General features: G+C 41.3%; 1 pseudogene; it reads right to left on the reverse strand.

Moving 5' to 3' along the window:
* Nucleotides 1–8,480: 8,480 nt before the first annotated feature.
* Nucleotides 8,481–10,306, reverse strand: LOC101643656 (annotated as a pseudogene).

The following is a 10,306-nucleotide window of genomic DNA, read 5'->3' on the forward strand; positions in this document are numbered from 1 at the left end:
AGGCTTCCTCACCACCACAACCAATCCTGACTTTCAGTTCTGGCTAGACTGGAGCATGTACACTGTTACAGCTAAGAGCTCACAACACATAGAATCCAGGTCAGATAAATTCCTCAGGAACAGAAATGGGAGTAGTGATACCAGGAGAGTAGGGGGGAAGATGGTGGGAGAAGGGGAGGAAGGGGGAACCAATCACAATGGTAGACACATAACAGCCCTCCCAAGGGTGACAAATTACAGAAACGTGAGTGACGGGAGACAGCAGTTGACGTAAGGTATGAAAATAATAATAATTTATAGTTTATCAAGGGGTCATGAGGATGGGGAGGGAGGGAAGAAAAAAGAGGAACTGATACCAAGGACTGAAATAGAATGTAAATGTTTAGAAAATGATGCTGCCAATATATGTAAAAATATGCTTGATACAATTGATGTATGGAATGTTATAAGAGCTGTAAGAGCCCCCAATAAAATGATTTAAAATGAAAAATAAATGAAAAGGTTCCAAATTCAAATTTATTTTATAAAACCCTTTTATTACGCTTTAACAGGATAAAGACAATGGAGACCATCAGGATGAGGCCAGATGGTATCTAAAAGATTCATAGCCATGAGGTATTATAGATAATGGAAGATAAAGGAAATAATCACAAAAATCATGATTGGTTAATTCATGGCTGTGGCAGGAGGGCCTGCAGAAGCCGGGAAAGGACTAATTGGGATAGGCACATCTTTGCAGGTCAAAACAGCATATAGGAGTGGCTCTGGGGCTTCAATTACCTGCCCACTTGCTGGTCAGGGTATGACTCATGATCATGTGGCCAGAAGTCCTACCCAGCACCCTACATTTTAGTTGGCTTGCATCTGTAAATCATTAAGGACATGTTTACACCCCTGAGAGCAAGACCACCCTTCTCTAGATTAGCCAAGAGAGTTGTAATCTGCTTTCAAACACACTTTATCTGAGGGAAAACCTGCCACGTTGTTGGAACTGCCAGCAAGTCAGTTCCAACTCAGCACAGAAGAATTGCCTTTGTACTTTTCAAAAATCAGAAACCTTTCCAAGAGTAGTGTGTTAGTCCGGGTAGACTAGAGAAACAAATTCATTGACACTCATATATGTGTATAAGAAAGAGGTGTGAACGGGAACATATACCAGGTGTCAAAAGCTCCAAAACAAACAATTATATGTATGCAAAAGAGGGGGGTTGAGGTGGAGACCCTAAGCCCATCTGTAGATGATTGGACACACACACACACCAGGGTGATTCAGCAGGGTTCAGTATAGCACTGACGAAACAGACATCATTCCTAAACACATTCAAACACACATCTAGTTCATAATGCTTCTTTCCCACCACACACACACACACACACACACCCCTCCACTACCATGACCCAGCTCTACCTTACAAATCTTGTTAAATTAGAGTACACACATTGGTACAGATAAGAGCTCTTGACTTGGAATTCAGTACAGATAAAACCTTCAAGAACAGCAGTGAGAGTAATGATGTCATGCGGGTAGGGGGATAGTGGGGGCAGGGGATAGAGGGGTAGAAAGGGGGGACCCATTACAAGGTTGGCTATATAGCTCTCCCATGGGGACGAATGTCAGAAATATGGGTGAAGGCAGACAACGGACAGTGTAAGACACAAAATAAAAATAATAATATATAACTGATCAAGGATCCACGAGGGTGGGACGGGAAAAAAGTGTTGCTGATAACAAGGGCTCAAGTAGAAAGAAATTGTTTTAGAAATGTTGATGACAACATACGTACAAGTGTGCTTAATGCTGCTGAATGATGGATTGTTATAAGATTGGTAAGAGCCTCCCAATAAAATGCTCAATTTTTCAGTCATTAGATGTTTGGTGCCAGACTCTGTCAGGTGAAAATAAAAACCAAACCAGTTGCTGCCTAATCGATTCCAATGCATGGCGACCCAGTGTGTGTCCAAGCAGAACTGTGCATCCGGGGATTGTTCAGTGGCTCTTCTTGAGAGATGCCTCTGAGCAGGTTCAAACCATCAACTTTTCATTGAACGGCCAAGCATTTAGCCATTAAGATCACCCAGAAATTCAGATAAAAAATATATTTGTGAGCTTTTCTTTTAAATTAGACAATACTTTGTCTTCAAGAGGCTGAAATCCTTCATTCTGCTGGTTCTCTTTGGCCTTGGCAGGCCTGTGTTTTCTAGAGCAGCAATGTGAGTGTGTATGCAGGGGCTGGGGGAGAAGAAACCCTCAGGGGCGAGAATTGTATTGGCCTAACTTAGAGGATGTAGCCCCACTCCACTCCTATGGCTCACTCAACTTAGATTAAAGCATATCTTCTACATACTCAAAACTAAGTGCTTAGTCTGTTCCCAGCACTGTATTAAATACATACCAAAACGTCTAATGCTTATAATAACCCTGTGATCTAGATATTCTTACCTTCATTTTTCATATAAGGACACTGAAATTAAGGGGATTTTAGAGAAAGTACGTGGATTTGCTTAAATCCACACATGTAGCAAGTAGCAAAGCTACAATTAGAGTCTAATTACTTTTTCTTTATATTTAGTTTAACGGGAAAGTACGTATTCCAGAGACTTCTGTTTGGCCTTTGCTTCTGGACCTTCCTTAGTAATTATGTCACTTCTTAGGGTAAAACTTCAACTACGCACAGTAGGTGGTATTCAAAAGAATCAATTGCCAAAAATGTGGGGACATTTATTGCAAGGTAAATGAAATTATTGAGATGAGCCTTCAGAGCTAGGTGGTTGAGTTTCAAGATCTACATGTGCTCTAAGGGGCCCGATGGTGCTGCTAACCACAAGGTCAGCAGTTTGAAACCACCAGCTGCTCCACAGGGTAATGATGAGGCTTTCTACTCCCATAAAGAGTTACCGTCTCGGAAATCCATAGGGGCCGTTTAACCCTGTCCTGTAGGGTCTCTATGAGTTGGATCGGCTCAATGGCAGTGAGATGGAATTGGCTTCCCCCATGACACCTCACAGCAGCATACTTCTCAGTACACGCCCTCCCGCAGCATCTTCTGGTTGAGGTTTGGCACCACCTGGTGGAGATCATTTCCTCTGGTTTAATGTTGAGAGTCAGGAATGTGGTTGACTGGAAATTACTAGTTACAATGACTTGTTCTATTAACACCAACTATGAAAACTAGATCAGTGTCTACCTCAGATGATACGCAGGCATTCTCTTCTTACAGAAAACAAGCACTACAGCCATATTCAAAGAAGTTAGTGCCAGGGTGTCCAACCAGTTTATTTCGAGTGGACTCCCTGGTGAGAGCTCACATTTCTTCTCTCGATATACTGAAGCAGATGCTACATTTTAATAAGATCCCCAAGTGATTCTTATATGTCTACAGTCCTGGGGATCTTTTTAAAATGCTGATTCTGGTTCAGTATATCTGGGGTGGGAATGGACATTTTCAACTCACTGTATGAAAGTATCACTTCTTTAGGAAGAGAAATAACTTTGGAGTCCATTCAGGAGCACACAGAAGAAATTCACTACAACATTTCTCTTTCTTTAAATATTTGTATTACTCCTTAAAATGTATATGACACCTCCAAAAAAAAACCACCCCTCACTGCCATCAAGACGTTTCCACTTAACGCAACTCTATAGGACAGAGTAGAACTGCCTCTGTGAGTTTCTGAGACTGTCGATCTTTATGGGCATAGAAAACCTCATCTTCGCCCTCATGATAACTGGTGACCTTGTGGTTCCTAACAGCTGACCTTGTGGTTAGCAGCCCACCACACATCAGGTGAGTTCTTAGGTACCTTCAAGCCCATCCCCTATGCCCAACAGTACTCTATGCACGATCCTTGCAATTGTTCCTATGCATAAGCCCATTGTAACAGGCACTATGTCAAGCAGAGACAAGAAATAAAATATATAATGATACAGATGAGCTGAACCTACCATTATTTGTAGAAGAAATTATCATCTAGAAGAATAATCAAATCTAGATGTGTTCAAGCTTAAATTTTGAGCATGAGGTTTGCCAGAGACTGTAGTTGATAGTAGGAGTTCTACGTCCATTTTGAGTCTTGTTTTAGGGTATAAAAAAATTCCAAATTTGAAATACAATTTAAGCCCGAAACAGAAAAAGCCTAGACAAAGGTACATCATATGGATGAGAGAGCCCATATAAGGTGACCAGATTTTAACATGGGTAAAGCGGGACAAAAGCGGGACACCATTGATAAAACTCATATCCTGATGAAATAGCCACATGGCAGCCGAAAACCATATACCCTAGCTTGTCGTGCATTCTTTACATCCTTTTAAAATGCTGCGGGACACGGGAAAAATTGTTAAAAATCGGGACTGTCCCGCCAAAAGTGGGACGTCTGGTCATCTTACAATGATTAGCATGAGGTCCATAATGTGTCCAAGAGCTTCAGAGATTCAGAGCTGTTAAAAGGACATGTGAGGGCAAAGGAAATTGTCACGAAAGCATGATTGGCAGCAGATCCATATATCAGAGTTACAACTGGGACGACAGAAGCAAGAACAAGACTAGACAAAAGAGCTTATAAGATTCATCCAGGGCCTTCTGATCAGGGCAATCAGGGCGTGACTCATACTATGCAGACCCAGTACAGTGAACCCTCGTTTATCGCGGTTAATCGGTTCTAGACCCTACCGTGATAAATGAAATTCCGCGAAGTAGGATTCCTTATTTGTAAATCAAATATTTTCGTAGTTAGAGCATAGAGGACATGAAAAACACCCTTTAGTCGCCATTACACTCGTATTACCCAATTTATTAAACGAAAAAGGGAAAATGCAGTAAAACATTTTGGACGTTACAATTATAATTTATTATTTATTATATTATGAAGTACAACGGATGGAGCGAACGGAAGACTCATTCAAGTCGAAATGGCGTGCAACCTCCACGATTTTCTTGCCATCTTTGATCATATCCAAAAGTTTTACTTTTTCCTGGATGGTGAGCATCTTCCTCTGGCGCTTATTTTTATTGTCAGAAGGCTTAGAAGAAGCAGCTCGTTTAGGAGGCATCATAGGGCTTAGATAAAATTTCTTAAAAATCGCAAACAATTACAGTACACTGTACAAAAGCAAAAATGCATCTGATACGTAGCTCCAATACGTAGCGATGCAGACAGAAGCGTGTACAGTATGAGCCAATCAGTGGCAGTAATGACAGAGCATGCGCTGTTACGCAAAAACCGCGATAGAGTGAAGCCGCAGAAGTCGAAGCGCGAAGTGACGAGAGTCACTGTATGGAAGTCTTCATTAAGGGCACACTCAGACAAGCCCCCAAGGGAGACTGCCACTCCCCTGGCTAATGCCCTCTGCCTGTTCACATTCCTGGATAAAGACTCAGTGGAGACTTACTCAATGTGGGTACTCTGCTCATGAATTTTCTGCTACCCATCACCTTCGGTTATCCATAGCTTTCACTGTTATCCATTGTTGTTAGGTGCCATTAAGTTGGTTCTGACCAATAGTGGTTCTGACCCAACTGAAGGAAACACTGCATCGTCCTGCACCATCCTCACGATTGTTTCTGTACTTGATTCCATTGTTGCAGCCACTGTGTCAATATATCCCTTGAGGGCCTTCCTCTCTTTCGCTGCCCCTCCAATTTACCAAGCAAGATGTCCTTCTCCAGGGACTGATCTCTCTTGACAAAGTCTCACCATCCTTGCCTCTAAGAAGCACTCGAGCCCTACTTCTTCCAAGACAGATTTGTTTGTCCTTGTAGCGGTCCTTAGTACTTGAACTATTCTGCTCCAGCTTCAAATGCGTCAATTATTTTGGGGGGTTGTGGGTAACAGAAGGATTTCTCTTAAGTTGTCTCCCCAAAATATGTACCAAACTTAACTGCTTAAGAGTGACTGTACAATAGGTGATCAGCGAGAGTAGGTCAGAGGTTATTCTCCTTAACATCGGCCATCTGTAGTGGCTAGACTATTAGTCTGACTCACCCTGAATAAGACCCACTCCCTTCTGATAAGGATAATGGTGGTCTATTCACTTGCTAGAGAGGGCAAACCCGCCCAAGGGTGACCAAGGTTAGTTAGCCATTATCAGCTGTCTAGATCAAGCAGACACCACTGTCTATTCCACAACCAATGTGGGCACACCCCTAGGTGATTCCTCTCCTATTGATTGGATTGCCTATGTTAATATCCCTCCTGATGACTCAGGTTATTGTCCACTATCAGGGAACTTGTATGCCTCCCAGAATAGTAATTGTCTGTTTTATTATGTGAGACGTTAGAGTGATCAAACTTGTTCTAGAATGAATTGTATTGCCCCTTTCTGTGATGTATGACTCTATGATGCGTGGTTAGCAATAAATAATGAGGCTCCCTGGTTCTCAAGAGGGTGGCTGGCCGGAGGGTGGCTGGCCGAGGGTGGCTGGAGATGGTGACTAAGGAGGATGAAGCAGCGGTTTCTTCTCTGACGGCTAAGCCCCCTCCACGAGGACCATCAAGCTGGGCTGAGGTGAGCAATTTTGCTATGTATCATGCCTGACTGTATTATTGTATTATCTCTCATGCTCTCGATGACTTTAATATAATACTTATATATCTCAACCGTACAATTGTGCATTACTGAACCCAGAAGTAGTATTACTGAACCAGTGAGTTCTAGTACCTGGTGGGGCTGGCACCTCACCCCCCAGCGACAATTTTATTTAATACTACAGGGGGTCTTCTTTATTCAGTCTCCAATTTTCACACGCATATGAGGCAATTGAATACCATGGCTTGAGTCAGGGCACCTTAGTCCTCAAAGTAACACCTTTGCTTTCCAATATTCTAAGGAGGATTTGTGCAGCCGATTTCCTCAATGTGTTGCTTGATCTCTTCTTGACTGCTACTTCCACAAGGGTTAATTGTGGATCCAAGCAAGACAAAATCTTTGACAACTTCAGTAATTTCTTATTTAACATGATGTTATCTATTGGACCAGTTGAGCATCTTGGTCTTCTTCACATTGAGTTGCAATCCGTACTGAAGGCTGCAATCCTTGATCTTCATCAACAAGTGCTTCAAGTCCTCCTCACTTTCAGCAAACAAGGTTGTGTCATTTGCATATTACAAGCTGTTAATAATAAGCCTTCCTCCGATCCTGATGCTGCATTTGTCTTCATATAATCCCATTTCTCTGATTCTTTGCTCCGCTTACAGAATGAACAAGTAGAGTGTAAGAGCACAACCCTGAAACACACCTTTCCTGACTTTAAGCCATGCAGTATTCCCTTGTTCAGTTCACACAACTTCCTCCTGGTCCACAGGCAAGTTCTACATGAGCACAATGAAGTGTTCTGGAATTCCCATTTTCCTCAAGGCTATCCATAGTTTGGTAAGATGGATCATAGTGTCAGATGCTTTGGTATAGCCAATTAAACACAAATAAACACCTTTCTGGAATTCTCTGCTTTGAGCCAAGGTCCATCAGACATCAGCAATGATATCTCTACTTCCATGTCCCCTTCAGAATCTGACCTAACTTCTGGCAGCTCCCTGTCAATGTACTGCTACAACCTTTGTTGGATGATCTTCAGCAAAATTTTACTTGCATGTGATCTCAATGATACTGTTGTAGAATTTGAGCATTCTGTTGGGTCATCTTTCTTTGAAATTGGTACAAATATAGCTATCTTGCGGTCAGTTGGCCAATTAACTGTCTTCCAATTTCCTGGCATCCATGAGTGAGTGCTTCCAGCGCTTCATCAGATTGTTGAAACCTTTCGATTGGTATTCCATCAATTCCTGGAGCCTTCTGTTTAAGCTAATGTTTTCAGTGCAGCTTGATTTTCTTCCTTCAGCACCATTGGCTTTTGCTCTACCTCCTGAAGTGGTTGAAGGTCAACCGGTTCTTTTGGTATCATGACTTTGGGTATTCTTTTCATCTTCTTTTGATGCTTTTTGCGTCCTTCAATATTTTGCCCATACAACCTTTCAAGATTGGAACTCAAGGCTTGATTTTCTTCTTCAGTGCTTTCAGTTTCAGACATGCTGCGTGTGTTCTTACCTTTTGGTGTTCTCACGCTAGGTCGTCGCGCATGTCACTACAGTATGACTTTTTCTTCTCAAGCTGAGATTTTCCCCTCAGCTCTTTGACTTCATCAGTTATCCCATTTGCTTTAGCCACTTCAAGATTAAGACGTTTCTGTCTCTTTAGCAACCACTTTGAACTTTTCTTTCTTGTCTCTTTAATGACCTTTTCCTTTCTTTTTTAGCCCACTGATTTTCCACTTTTATTACAATGTCACTTATAAGACAAAGTAATTTAGGCCTTGATCTTGGCACATTTTTATAATAGTTGAGTTTTGCATAAAAATGCAGTACTTCAACTAAAGAACAAACAAAACATTCAAACACAAGTGTACACTTTAAAATTTGAGCTCCTATATCAAAAAGTAATGGCTGCCCATCCATTTACCTTAGTCCTGTGGTCCAGAATGCATTTTTCACTGAAACTTTTTAATCACTCTTCTGTACAGCCTGGGGCTCTTCCATTGGGAATTGGTACACAATCTATTCTTGATGGCAGCATTAGTCAGATGTTGCTTGACCTGAGTAGTGCTGAATGTGACAAAGCCAGTGGGACCCATTAAGATATTTCTCCTTTTCTTGAACTGTCAAGTCAACTACAAAGCAGAGTGAAGTCCAGAGTAAAACAGGACATCAGCCAAGGTAAACTTATAGCCTGTGAGGTAAACTTTGTCTTCAAAATATGAATTAAGATCTGTCAACAGAATGAGGACATCATCTTTTTTTCTGCAATTTTTTTCATTCTTTTTAATTTATCATTTTATTGGGAGCTCTTACAAATAGCATAACATAGTTCAATTGTATCAAGCAGTATTGTATGATTGCTACCACAATCATTTTCAAAACATTCTCTTTCTTCTTGAACTCATTGATATCAGCCCCCCTGTATCTCCTTCCTGCCCCATGCCCCCCCAACCCTTTTTTTTTTCATGTTTGGGAGGGGTTTGGAACCACATTTTACACAATCTAATATATCCATCCACATACAATTCTGTTGTTCGATCCCATCAAGTGGGGTTATACGGTCATCATTGCTATCAGCAACCTATTCCCCTGCCCCCACCCCTCTCTTCCTGTACCCTCAGGGAACCATTGCCCCTGTTACTGTTTCTGAAGGGTCATCTATCTTGGCTTTCCTGTAATGAATATATACAATTTAAATTTAAATATACAAATGAATATACTCAAATCTATCATGATTAATGAGGTAAAACAAATAAAAAACATAATAGTAAGGGGAGGAAATATGAAAGAACTAGAGGATAGTTGTGTAGTTCAGCAGTGCTATATTGTTGCAGATTCGAATAAATGACAGCCACCGTAATGTCTTGATAATTTAGAAGAGTCAATTCAGTTATAAACGGACTGCTGGAATCTAAAAGTGATTCTTTGATTGCAGCCCTGAGTCCACATTTCAGTCCACCTTTTAAAGGCAAAAAACTCATTTGTCCTTTGTCTAAGACTTAAGCAAGCATGGACAGAAGCAGAAAGCAAAATTAATGTTACTATTCTTTAGGGTTAGGGAGCATTACAGGGCACAGCATTGATTATAACATTCTAGTAACGTCAAGAAGAGCAAGTATTACAAGGTACATTCCTTGTCACAAAAGAAACAATACCAACATTGACTATAACATCCTAGTTACCATAACAAAATTAACTACACCATTCCGATTACAACATCAAAGGGAACAATATTGAATCAGAACAAATTATATATTGAAGAATAGTCTAAACTAATTGTAGTGTCCAGAACCTGGGCACATGGGAGTACATTCTAAAGTTAATCACTAGTCAAGACTTTCCCATAAGGGGCAGGAGAATGGGCAGGCCAACTTGCAGGCAACTTTCGGAGATGGGAGGGAGGAACGGGCAAGTTACTTAGCAGCTGACACAAATGGAGGGGTTTTTGCTAGTCTGCCTCAATACCACCCCCTGGATTTATCATCCCTTCCATGTGGCCCTTCTGAAAGGGACTGGAGGACATCATCTTTATTGGAATGTCCATCTACTTGAGTTACCCTATATTCCAACCATTACTGCACAACTGCTTTTTGTCTGCAGTGCTCTCCAGCACATAGTCTTTGTTGGCTTGCCTGACTAGATGAACTGCTATTGTTGTTAATCCTGTTAAATTCAGACCACTGTTTGCTTGAAGAACTGGAATCTCAGAACTGTATTTATTCCTTTTACTCAGCCCCAGGGATTTCTCAAGCCGCTTCATCTCCAAGGCTGCCGCCAT

The sequence above is a fragment of the Echinops telfairi genome, unplaced genomic scaffold (genome assembly GCF_000313985.2).
Source record: "Echinops telfairi isolate 266 unplaced genomic scaffold, ASM31398v2 ScPeMD7_7407;HRSCAF=8445, whole genome shotgun sequence".
Taxonomy (NCBI): domain Eukaryota; kingdom Metazoa; phylum Chordata; class Mammalia; order Afrosoricida; family Tenrecidae; genus Echinops; species Echinops telfairi.